The sequence below is a fragment of the Mauremys mutica genome, chromosome 3 (genome assembly GCF_020497125.1).
Source record: "Mauremys mutica isolate MM-2020 ecotype Southern chromosome 3, ASM2049712v1, whole genome shotgun sequence".
NCBI lineage: Eukaryota > Metazoa > Chordata > Testudines > Geoemydidae > Mauremys > Mauremys mutica.
The window spans coordinates 91,098,195-91,111,335 of NC_059074.1; the positions used below are offsets into that span (position 1 = coordinate 91,098,195).

The 13,141-nt window shown below is 44.3% G+C and overlaps 1 protein-coding gene across 11 annotated transcripts in view; it reads right to left on the reverse strand.

The window, feature by feature from the left end:
• Window positions 1-13,141, reverse strand: part of CEP85L (centrosomal protein 85 like) — a 209,799-nt gene that overhangs the window by 91,247 nt on the left and 105,411 nt on the right. Inside the window, exon 4 of one of the 11 annotated variants that reach the window (XM_045009628.1) lies at window positions 3,233-3,291. The exons of 9 other annotated variants lie outside the window; for them this stretch is intronic. The gene's annotated coding sequence lies outside the window, so the exon portion shown is untranslated. Of the gene's footprint in view, window positions 1-3,197; window positions 3,292-13,141 lie in introns of all 11 variants that reach the window. One more of the 11 variants, XM_045009625.1, reaches the window with a different exon arrangement.

Sequence of the window (13,141 nt, forward strand, 5' to 3'; positions counted from 1 at the left end):
CTCTCACACTGTCAACTGTCCCAGATTCACCAGACATCCCGTGGAGACAAGGACGCAGGCTGCTCAGCTACAGAGCTGTGCATGTGTGTACATGCACACTATGGAGGAGAAAATGGAGCTGTAAAGGATCAGTGATGCTGTGTGTACCGCATGCTTAACATTGAGCATCAGGGTGTGCACAGGCTGGGGCAAGCAGGGGCACACCCCCTCCACTCCCATAATAGGTGGGAGCACAGAACTCCTCTGGCCCCAGAGGATCATATTGTCACTTTCTTCCACTTATCCCTGCATCTCCAACCCCAAGCGGAAATATCAAAATGTTCACAGAGGACATCAGGGAAGCACTGTTCAGAGAGAGAGAGAGAGAGAGAGACTGGTAAGTGAAAACAGAGGTGAGGCAGAGGTTACTGAGATCTGATTGACAGCTCTCCCATAGTCAGCAACTGCTGCTTAGCATCATAGCCTGTAGACAACCAGAAGTAAGCAGCTAATCCTCTCACCATCTTCCATTAAGTCACATGGCTCAACCTTACCCATGCTCTCATGTTGTTCCACGCTGTAAGCTCATTAACGCATTATTACTTACTCAACCATCTGCAAATTAACCCCCCCCCCCCCCAAGACTTTTTGGTTAAATTTTTGACAAAAAAAGGAAGTCGTCACTGTTTTTTCTCCTCAGAATCCTCAGCCTTACAGTGAGTACCAGAGTTCCTGGGGAGCCACAAAACTAGCCTGGTCAAGCTCAGTGTTCAAGGGCAAATCAGTTAACACGAACCAGCACTCTGCAGATGCTGCTTGTGGGGGTGGCTGAGCTTTGGGAAAGGCACCGTTTCTTTTACTACAAACCCAAATAACGAGGAGCACCCAATTCCTCAAGACACCTACTCCCCATTCACAGGCCAGCTCCCATTCTTCCTGCACACCTGTTGGGGCTATGTAAAAAAAATATGAAAGACAACATCCACAGGGCTATAGTAACTTCCTCACATGGCTTTATCATGGAAAGCAGGCTGGGCTCTGCAGGATTTAAAAAAAAAAAGGGGGGGGGGATGTGGGTAGAGGAGAACACCTACAGTTCGGGGATCTCTGTCTCCCCACTCCCATCACTAATCTTTGTGAGATCCCATGCCCTGCATTGGTGTTGGGACAGAAAAGAAATTGCCTCCATTTCCCTTCCCTCCCCCCCATCTCACTTCCATTCTTTTTTGGAGGAAGAAATATTCTGCCTAGTGCCTGCCCCTCTTGGCTGAAACCCATTTTTAGAGCAGCGAACCAGGAAGACATGTTGAGCTGTGCTACCCATTTAAAACCCCAGCTAGCCAATGATTTCGAGAAGAAATCACATGCACTGGTAAAATGCTGGTGTAGTCTGTTCTGTACCTACATCATACCTGGCAACTGAATAAGCCGGAGAGTGGAAGAGGGACAGGACAAGGCAGCCACATCAGTTCTTATGTGGCTTTTTTCCCCCAATAGGAAAGTAAACCCTTGGAATAGGCTGGAGCCTCCATTACTATGGAGCCCAGCAAGTTCAGGGACCTATGCCACAGGCTATGCAAATGGGGCAATGATTTTAAGGAAAGAATCTTAAACAAAACAAAAAAGGAACAACCCAAATCTGCCTGGGGTAAAAAAATAAAAATAGAGAGAAAAGTGAATCACCCAAAAAAAGGTATCAGAAAGACCCTAAATTGCGATACACCGCTACCTCGATATAACGCCACCCGATATAACACGAATTTGGATATAACACGGTAAAGCAGTGCGGGGGGGGGGGGCTGCGTACTCTGGTGGATCAAAGCAAGTTCAATATAACACGGTTTCACCTATAACATGGTAAGATTTCTTGGCTCCCAAGGACAGCGTTATATCGAGGTAGAGGTGTATTTCTCCTATGGCCATGAAACTGCGTTCCATTTAGCAATAACCCACCAAGAAAAAGGACTCAATCCAAAATACAAAAGCCAGGAGTAAGAGTAGGAATTAAAGCACTACATCCAACAACAAGATCAAATTCAGAACCCACACAACGTTCAGACTTCAGCATTTCTCATCAAACAGGCTCCATTTTATGTAATCAGTTTTTATGTAAAGTTTATAGGCATTACTACTGATGCTGCCTTACAGGCTCAAGATTCTTAAAATTCTCTGTTAAACAATTTTTGGTAATAATAATAAAATAATAATAATAGAGACAAAACAGCAGAAAAAAATGGAGGAAGTTATTACTGGGTCTTCTCTAAAACTACACCATAATCATATCGTATGGTTTATAATAAAATGAGTTGCTTTTCAATTATCCTATTTTCTTAACTCCTGCCATAAAATTCCCTAAAATACTTAGCTAACGTGTACAACATTTTCATGAGAAACAAGTATTGCCCAAACCGACAAAGTCATATAGACAGATAATTTGCAATCTCCTGCATTACGCCTTAATAAATCTTACAATTTATTTTTATGTGTCAAAAAGTACAACCAGCTACTGGACGGGGGTGTATTTTATATGAGTTTATTCTCAGCACTGCACTGCTGGGATGAAAGTAAAGGGAACAGCCTCAATCCTGGTCACATTTAAAAAAGAGGCAGAATTCTCATTTGAGAGAAGACCCAGATGATCATTATTTTTTTATCCTCCTACATGCTCAATTTACTCCTTGTCTGTTCAGTAAAGTTTATAACACAACATAAGAAAATATGATTTTTAACATTGATAGTGTTAAAAATCATTGATAACGAACCAAAATACTGATTTAAAATAACTAAAGGGAATCTCTGGGGTCACTTTTTGAGTCAGATACAACACATATATTAAATTATGGCCCAGGGATGGAGCAGCTAGGAATTTTTAATCCATCTCACTTTCTGGAGGAGGGGAGGGGAGGGAAGAGAGAGAGGGAGAGAGAGAAGGAATTGCAAGAGGGGAAATATGGGCCAAATTCTGACTTCAGAGATACCAATGAAAAATTGCATTCCACATGTCTTGGAGAGTATGCAGCAAGATTGAAACTGGCAAAAAACAAACTTTTTGGTTGTTATACAGTATCCCAGTGCTTCCAACACTGTACTCTCGCTGCTTGCCCTCTCCAGCACCAATCACATAGGAATGTTTATATAATTAAAAACTTGTGTTTACTAGTAGATTTTTCATTTATTTATTTAGTGAATAAAATCTGAAACTGTCCCAAACTACTTACCTGAATCCCTTTAAAGAAGAACTTCAATTCTTTACCTGCTAAGTTTATGTTCAGGTTTCTGTATTTTTCCTCCTAGGTCCAATAATCATAATATCTAAAGAACAACAGGGAGCTGAATTATGCATCTTCCTTACACCATATTAGGTGTTTGTGAGCACATTTTTAATCAGGAAAAACGGAAGCAAAAATTTGGGACGTAGTTAAGGAAAGAAAGGCTCATCTACCACCATAATATTTTGTTTCAAAACTTACTAGATGTAATTTTAAGGCTACAAATTATATAGATGTGGTGCTTTGATACTACTATACTGGTTAGTACAGAAAATCCTACAACATTACTGAACTTGAATTTGCCATTTTAGATGTAAAGTAAAACCAGTTGCTTAAGAGACCTCATTTATGAGTAAGAGTGTCGCTATTTATCACAGTTTCCCCATTGGTACAAAAGTGTTTTCTTCTCTCAGAAAAGCCCAAGCAACCACTTAACTCATTTGCGCAGTTTTAATTAGAGCAAATACTGTATGGCACATACATCTCCAGTGCTGCTGAAATCAGTGGGCTTTCCTAATATCAGAGGCTTTCAAGTCTGGCATTTTATCTGGGCTATAATTCGGCAGTCACTGAAGAAAATACAGGTATTAAAAAGTCACCAAAAAAAAAAAACCAAAAAAAAAAAACCCATACTTCAAAGTACCTCTCAGATCCAAGAAAGTACTTATTACAGAAATAAAAATATTCTTAGCAATCAGAAGAGAAGGTTTAGAGAAGGCAGACATTCCTATCCTAAGAGCTCGCTAAAAAAAACAACCACCTTAAATTGGAGTGTACAGAAGTTCTGTGCTCAACTGCACAACGTCATCTTTTCAGAATGATTCTCCAAACCATGCCTGCTGCAACTCTTAGTTAGTTAGACCTCTGTGACACAGCCACAAGTGATTTAAAAAACAGCCAAATCATGACTCACACAGTCTCTGTAATAAATCACCACATCTGGCTCATGAGGGGGTGAGAGCCTGTACAAGCCTTCTCTAAACAGTTCCTGAGAACAATGAGAATTTGAGCTAGGGATGGGGGTTTAATCAAAATTGAAGAATTGGGGCCCTGTCAAGAAAGTTTAGTGCTGCAGCCACCAGCCATGTGTTTTCCCTTGTTTCCATCTATCTGACAATTATGGCTGGACTGGAAGCCTTGATATCGAGGGGATAAGCCACTGCAAAGCGGCTGGGGGACCTTCAACTGGACAAGCAAATAGCCAGTCCAAACAAAAGAGACCACTCAGAATGCTGATCTATCATTCCCTAAAAGCAAAAATATATTTGCATGATTCAACAAAAAGCTGCCGATGGTGAGACCACTTTGATAATTTACATATGTACCTCACCACACATCCTTTGGAGTCTCTCTGTACTACTTTCAAATTTTAGCATGCCAAAAACATTAAAAGGATAATTTAGTTGTAATTACTGCAGGAAAATAAACAAATTCCTTCAAACAAGCATCTGGCAGAGATATCTCTCTATAATAAAAATAGGAGTCCAGACACAGGAGAGAAAAACTAAAGTATGTAACGACTTCTGTACAACAATAATTTGAAACAATAAGGACTACTTAGTTAAGAGAAGAGACAAGATAAAAGGTATAGCAAGTAATGAATGGTACAGAAGAACTAAATTGGTGCTTTTACTTACCCTCATTAAAAACAAAGGTACATCCAAAGAAATTGAAAGTCAAAATGTTTAAAATTGATAAGAAGGTGTATTTGAGATTTTTAAAATACAACATAATAAACTGGTGGAACTCATTGAGGGCAACAGATTAGCAGGATTTGAAAAAGGATTATACATTTATATGGATAATGAATTTCATTAGATCAGATTAAAATGATTACTAGCACAACCCTATTACTAACTAATGGAAATTAAAAAGAAACTTCCCCTATGGCCTGGCCATTCTGTATGGGTCCATTATGGGTTGTCATGATCCCTCCTCTAAAACATTTTATATTGGCACCTGTAAGAATCAACATATTGAACTAGATGGGCAAAGAGTCTGATCCTGCATGAGAGTTCCCTTGTTTCCAAAAGCATGTTCACTAAAGGTTATAATAGGCAGCAGATCTGAACTCCTTGTTTAGCTGCTAAGTATAGAAGCTTTTTAAAAAACAAAGTGAAACGTGTTTTGACTTTTTAGGGGGAAAAAAAGTTTTTAAAATTTATACTCTACATGTAAAATACTAATACTACTACTAAGAAAAGGGAAAAAGGGGAAGAAAGGGAAAGGAAAAAGAAAGAAAAAAGGTGTCCATAGTGCTTATCACTGCAGTATTTAAAACACGTCACATTCTAAGTCTTTAATCAAATTTAACAAAATGATCGCTTGAGATAGGAAGCAGTTTTGATAAGGGCCATTTCTAAAAGCGAATTAAGAAAATGAAGCACTGCTGGCAGTGAGTAAGTCATTACATAGTCGTTGTGCTGACCAGAATTTGTCTAACTAAGCAATGGACTGCAAACAAATCAGAATCAATACATCACATTAAACTGCTCCTTATAATATCTGATGTAGACTACAATGTTTCAGTCATTTTTAAGTGTTGGGGTTTTTTTAAAATCACAATTTGGTTTGTTTTGGTAGGCAAGACATACACAAACAAAAATCCTAAAGACAAGCTTATCAACAGACGCTCAGTCTGTAATTCATGTTGCTGCTCAAATATGGTTAAAAAAATCACAACTAGGATGATTTTGTTACATTTGTTTTTATTTCCCTTGAAATTCCATCTACCTACAGATGTATGAGTCATACACCAAGAGGGCTGCTGAAATATTAGTACAGCCACCAACACTAAGTAATGCTTTCTTGTTGAGAGGATGGAGACAGGAAGAAAACAAAGATGCCAGCCTGACAGCCCTCTACAGCCTGCAGAAAATGAAGGCGACAATGAAGTTTCTTCAGGAAGAGAGGAAGGAAACCCTGGAGAGCTAGAAGCTGCAGGTCAGGGAGGAAATGCAGTATGAATGCATGGTACATGGAGGAAATATAATTCTGGACTGTTAAAACAAGAACAAGGAGTTCCACAATATGATGGACAGATTCTCAGCCACCCCTCAGAAATATCCTTTCAACATCAACCTGTCCAAATGTGTCATCTAACTTATCAGTGACTGGTTTTTGGCACCCACTTCATTACCCTCCTACTGCTGTTTTGCAATGATCTTGTGCGACAGTGTACTATGTATTTGCTACTCTCTTCTGGAGGCCCTTGGTGCACTCTACCCAAAGAGGGTGTCCTTTTTGGGAAAAAGAGCTCCAAGTCCTCCAGGAGCTACCTAGATACTCAGAATCAGCGGCTGGTGGAACCAATGAGTATTCGTCCTACAGAAAGGAGCAGCAAATGCCTGGTACACACCCCTCCCCAGCCTCCCTTCTTGCCAAAAGTCACACCTCACCCATTTCCCACAAATCCTTCTGCTAGGTTATCAACTATATGGCATTGTGTTTAGCCAGATGGAAAGGATTCCAGTTACACTCAGCTTTACTCTTCAGTTCTTACCTCAAAACTCAAACACCTATCCCTTTTATTTTTAAATTAAGTACGGGAGGTAAAGTTTCATTGAATTAAGCTGCAAGTCATAACTGATTAGTTAGGCAAATCATATTTTATTCACTCCAATATCACAGATGAACTAGTTAGTCACTCACCTCTATTTTCCTTGCTTTTAGTACATACAAGCTCCCTTGCTACATTCAGATCTACCCTTCCCCCTCAAAACACACAGTATTGGCAGAGGACATGCTATAGAAAGTTCACTTTCTTAGTATTTGTAACAGTGCTGCACGTGTCTTAAATAGTAATGTTAGGACGTTAAATGGTGGTCTCTCTTTTTTCTTAAGTCCATTCTCTTCATAAAATCTCCACACCCCTGGCATTCAGACATGGTATGCAGAATGCCACAAAACATCATCACCAGGAACTTATTTAAAACTATCATCATTGTGCTTCAGGATTCATTCCCACATAACCTTCAATTTTACACTACATTTTTCCTGAGGTGATATTATAGCCTTGGTTGCTGTAATCTAGAATTGTTTCTTTAAAGTAATGGGGCAAAGAATAGCATAGCTCTCTCAGAATCACATCTGTTAAGAATTAAGCATGACAAATGTATGGTCACTTTGTGGAAACGTTGCTGCCATTTGGGCATGCTGAAGCATGTCATGGGAGAGGGGGAGAACCCCCTACTTTGATTGCAAAATGCGAACAGACACCCTCTTAGTTCAGGAGTACTGCACCGAATACATAACACACACACACACACGGAAGTGTTCTGAGAAGAGACACGCCTGGTTGAGATACTCATTCTCCTGCATACACATGGTTCATTACAAATATGGTTTTAAATTATGCCCCAAGTGAAGATGAAACTAGGTGATCTAAAATGATGTACATCCAAATTACATCACATTAATACTCCATTTTAAATATGCAGTACATATATGCTGATGAAAGGATCAAGCATAAAATCTCTTTTTGCTCATTAAAAAGAAAAAAAATAGGGGCTCTTGGAAAAAATAATGCAAACCTCAAGAAGCAAAAAAACATTTCAGTGGATTTGAACAAAAACCTTTTAAAAAGGAATGATCAACTATAAAATGTAAACCTGGCAGTATTTTGTGCTCTGCAAACCCTAGTCTCAGAGGGACAGAACCAGGCACATGCTGCAAAGAGAATTTTTGATTAAACAAAAAATTCAGAGCCATTTGAGAAGTACAGGCAGAACTCCCAGGATTCAACATGGGAAAGCTGACTTTTCAAAAGGCACTCTCATATACATTCCAGGGAAGGGGGGAAAAATATATCAATCAAAGCTTCTCCTTGAGGGTGTTTTTAAGCAAGATATACAATATTACAGTAACTGCCTACCCAGATTAGTGGCAATGCTCAAAAAAAAAAAGGTTTCAAGGTTCAGTATGGATAAGCAATGGATACATATCCCAACCTCTGAAGGCTCCCCATAAGTTCTCACTGAAGGTAAAACCCATCAGTTAGAGGGTGAGGAAAGAAGTGATTGCCTGTGTCTTCCTGAAGCTGTCTGCGTGCTGCTTCTGGAAGAAAATGAAAACAGCAAATAGGGGATTTGAACCTGAAAAAAGGTTCAGTGAGGATTTGATGTGAGATAAGGGTGAAGACTCATCTTACTTTTAAAAACTGCCTGAAGCAGTACACCTAAATCACTCCTGTACTCTCCCTGTTGCAAACAATGGTTTAGTCTCCTGAGGGCTGTAATAGTCTGGTCTAATTTTGGCTGTTGGGCTTGGTGTGGAGGTGGCAGGGTGGCATTTAGTGGCCTGTGATATACAGCAGTTGAGACTAGATGATCTGGTGGTCCCTTCCACCTGTAAACTCATAGGGTATGTCTACATTGCAACTGAACACCCATGGCTGGCCCAGGTCAGCAGACTTAGGCTGAGAGGCGGTAAAACTGCAGTGTAGACATTCAGGCTGGAGACCGGGCTTTGGGACCCTTCCCACTCATAAGGTCCCACTGCTCAGGCTCCAGCCCAAGCACCTATACCACACTTTTACTGCCCCACAGCCCAAGCCTCACAAGCCTGAGCCCACTGACAATGAGCCAGCCACAGGTGCTCAAATGCAGTGTAGACATATCCTATGAGCAGGGCCCTACGAAATTCACGGCTGCGAAAAACGTGTCACAGACCGAGAAATCTGGTCTCACCCCGTGAAATCTGGTCTTCTGTGTGCTTTTACCCTATACTATACAGATTTCACCAGCATTTCTCAAACTGAGGGTCCCAACCCAAAATGGGATATTGGGGGGGGGTTGCAAGGTTATTGTGGGGGGTCACGGTATTGCCACCCTTACTTCTGCATGGCCTTCAGAACTGGGCAGCCAGAGCGCAGTGGCTGTTGGCCAGGCACCCAGCTCTGAAGGCAGCGCCCCGCCAGCAGCAGTACAGAAGAAAGAATGGCAATATCATACCATGCCACCCTTGCTGCCTTCAGAGCTGGGCAGACAGAGTGGTGGCTGCTGACTGAGGGCCCAGTTCTGAAAGCAGCAGCGCAGAAGTAAAGGTAGCAACACCATACCATGCCATCCTTACTTCTGCACTGCTGCTGGTGGGAGGCCAGAAGTAAAGGTGGCAATACTGTGACACACACCGCCTTCCCCTCTCCCCCACCCCCCACTAACCTTGCAACCGCTCCTCCTCCCACACAACCCCTTTTTGGGTCAGGATCCCTACAGTTACAACACCATGAAATTTTAGATTTAAAATATCTGACAATGAAATTGGTCATTTTTAAAATCCTATGACCGTGAATTGACCAAAATGGACAGTGAATGTGGTAGGGCCCTACCTAGGAGGTCACCTACCACTAAACCAGGCCAAGGCTCCTGAACTTCAGCTACAGTGGAGGAGTACACAGTGCAATTCAGGAGAATGGCCGATCCTAAGATGCCTTTAACCCATCTTTACAGTCCCCTAGTCTGAGTCCAGTTGTGCATCAGGCTGGTCCCCTAGCATAGGTCAGAGCAACTGGAAGGCTACTCTAAATCATACTGGTTATCAATGTCTCCAAGACGTTTTTATAGCAGCTGTGGATCCCAAGTGCACAGGAAAGTCCCAGCCATGCCACCTATTCAGTAGCCAGTGGGGTAACTGCTAACACTAGCTGTACTCTATTCATAGGATTCCCCTAGGCAAGGTGATCTGCTTGTTACCAATTATAATGGCCACAGGCACCGTCTTCCTCCGGGCCCCGGAGGTGCTCAACACCCCACTTCGACCCAGACCCAGGCCTCGCCCCTACCCGCCTCCTTCCCCCACCCCACCTGTTCCACCCCCACTCCAGCCCCCACCCTCACCCCACTTGTTCCCACCCCACCGCCACCCCACCTCTTCCAACCTAATTCCATCCCCTCCCCCAAGTGCACCCCGTCCCCTGCTCCTCTCCCTCCCTCCCAGGGCCTCATGCACACTGCGGAACAGCTGATTGTGGCGGGTGGGAGGCGCTGGAAGGCAGAGGAGTTGATCAGTGAGGCTGCCAGCGGGCAGGAGGCACTCAGGGGAGCTGGCTGCTGGTGGGTGCTAAGAGCCTACTAATTTTTTTCCATGGGTGCGCTAGCCCTGGAGTGCCCACCGAGTCGGCACTTATGATAATGGCCTTACACCTGCATTGCACAGGCAGTGCAACACTAAATGGCCTCTCACAAAGAAACTCTGGGCCCCAATTCTGAAAATACATACATTTTAAATTTCTAATCTAAGAATTTCAATATAGTTCTGTAGCTGGGAGATCACCCCGCTCCAGCTCAGAAAGGGGTAAAAGCCGGCCCTTTTAGAGAGGGCTGGGGCTGAAAGCAGCCAAGGGAGGCTGAATGGGTAGGCAGCTGCGGCCAAACCCAATTAGGGTCCAGCTGGCCCTGATAAAAGGGCTGGGAGCTAGACAGGGGGAGTCTCACTCCAGTGGTGGAGTGGGAAGGACCTGGCTGCTGGCTAGAACAGGGTCTCTCAAACAGAGCAGTGCCGGGGAAGGACAGACAGAGCTGGGGAACTCTGGCCAGACAAGTTCCCAGGCTGAGGCTGTACTAAAAGGGCCTGTGGTGGTACTGAGGCTGTAGTGGTGCAGCCAGGCCAGGAAAGGCAGCAGGTCCAAACCCCTGGCCAATGATGAGCGGCCATTTCAAACTACAGTTTTCCCCTGAGAAAAGGGGCTAGCTGAAGACTAGCAGCTGGTCCCTGAGGGAAGGTGGGCTTTGGGGAATTGGGATTCCCCAGAGAGGGGAGTATCCCTTAGCGTGGGGGGCACTGCTGCGGGGCCATACCCCAGAGAAGGGGCACTGCAGGCCAGAAGGGACGTGGGGCTAGAACTAAAGGGTGGTACTAGAGAAAGAAGCAGGCGGCAGTGAGGGAGACACTGGCCAGCAGGAGGCACTCCAAAGCTGGAAGAGCTAAATTCCCAGATCAACCAGCAGGAGGTGCTGCGCCGGTGAGTGCTCCGCCGTGCTACAGGTTCTCATTCTAATTTTGTTGTTTATTTTTCCCCCGTTGAATATTTTCTTTTACAAATCAACATATCCAACCTCTGTATTTGAATTTTCTTGAAAAATAAACCTTTTAACTAAAACAGAAACAAAAGGATGGTTACTGTAATTTTTTAAGAGGCCCTTGATACCGAGGGACAAATGATGTTTTGTGCCTGTGTTAAGGGCCTATGTATTATGCCTACAATTGGAAGGTCATCTAAAAGGGGCTCTTGTGGTGGAGGCAGGACACAGGAGTCAGAGGCAAATCAGATTGCGGTCATTTATTGAACAATAACCTGGGGTATTCAAAAGAATATAAAGGATACCATTCATAACTGTTGTTCTTCCATTCCATTCTAGGTGCGTGCATGCCCATGTGCACAGTCGGAGATTTTTGCCTTAGCAGTATCTGTAGAGTCGGCTGTGGCACCCCCTTGAGTACCTCGCTAATGCGCTGGTATATCAGGCGCAGCTGAAACCTACGCCCTCTAGTTCCTTCTTGCCAGCAACTCCGACAGAGGGGTAGGAAGGCAGGTAATGGGGTCGCCAGGGCTAGCATTAGATTTTCTGAGGCTGGGGCCAAACTCCGAGCCTCATCACCCAAGGCCAAAGCCCAAGCCCAATGGCTTCAGCCCCAGGTGGCAGGGCTCAAAGCCCTGGGGCTGAAGCCCTTAGGCTCAGGCTTTGGTTTGGCCCCCCCAGCCCAGGGCAGTGGGGCTTGGGTGGGCTCAGGCTTCGGTCCCCACGCCTGGAGTCATGTAGTAATTTTTGTTGTCAGAAGGGGGTCGCAGTGCAATGAAGTTTGAGAACCCCTGGTCTAGTGGCTTGCAGTACTGCTCTACCGAAGCCAGCATCGTCCTGGACCTGCTGGGTAAGTGCGGAATGGGACATGAACGTGTGGATGGACGACCAGGTGGCTGCCCTACAGATGTCCCGGATAGGCACCTGGGCTATGAAAGCTGTTGACGATGCTTGTGCCCTGGTTGAGTGGGTGGTGACAGTCGCTGGAGGTGGCACCTTCGGCTGATCAAAGCAGCAGCAAATACAGGCCATGATTCAAGAAGAAATCCTTTGAGTGCACACTGGATGACCTTCCATCCTGTCGGCCACCGCAATGAACAATTGTGTCGACTTGTGAAATTGCTTGGTACTTTCAATGTAGAAGGCTAGCGCCGTCCTGACATCCAGTGAATGCAAACTACGCTCCTCCTCCGACTTATGTCACTTTGGGGGGAGGGGGGAAAGACAGGTAAGTAAACGTCCTGGCCCGTATGAAACTGCAAGACCATCTTGGGCAGGAAAGCTGGGTATGGCCACAGCTGAACCTTGTTTTTGTAAAAAAACCATATAGGGTGGTTCCAAGGTAAATATCCTAATCTCAGAGACCCAGTGGGCAGATATTATTGCAACCAAGAACACAACCTTCCAGAAAAGGAGAAGGAAAGAGCAGGAAGCCAGAGGCTTCAAGGGGGGCCATGAGAGCCGTGACAGCACAAGATTCAGGTCCCACAGAGGGATGGGGTCCCTGACGAACAGGTAGAGGCACTCAAGGTTCTTGGGGAAACTGGCAGTCATGTCCTGGGAGAAAACCGACCTACCCTTGAGCGGCGAATGGAAAGCCGAGATAGTAGCCAAGTGGACCCTGATAGATGAAAGGGACAGGCCTTGGTGCTTGAGATGCAGAAGGTAGTCCAGGATTAACTGCAGCAAGGCCCACTCGAGCCAAACGCCTTTATCAGAGGTTCAAACAAACAAACAAACAAACCACTTCCATTTGGCCAGGTAGGTCACTCTGGTGGACGGCTTTCTGCTGCCCAACAGGACCTGTTGGATGCTGTCTGAGCACTCCAGCTCCTGCTCCTCTGCATTAACCATGCAGCAACCAAGCCATCAGGT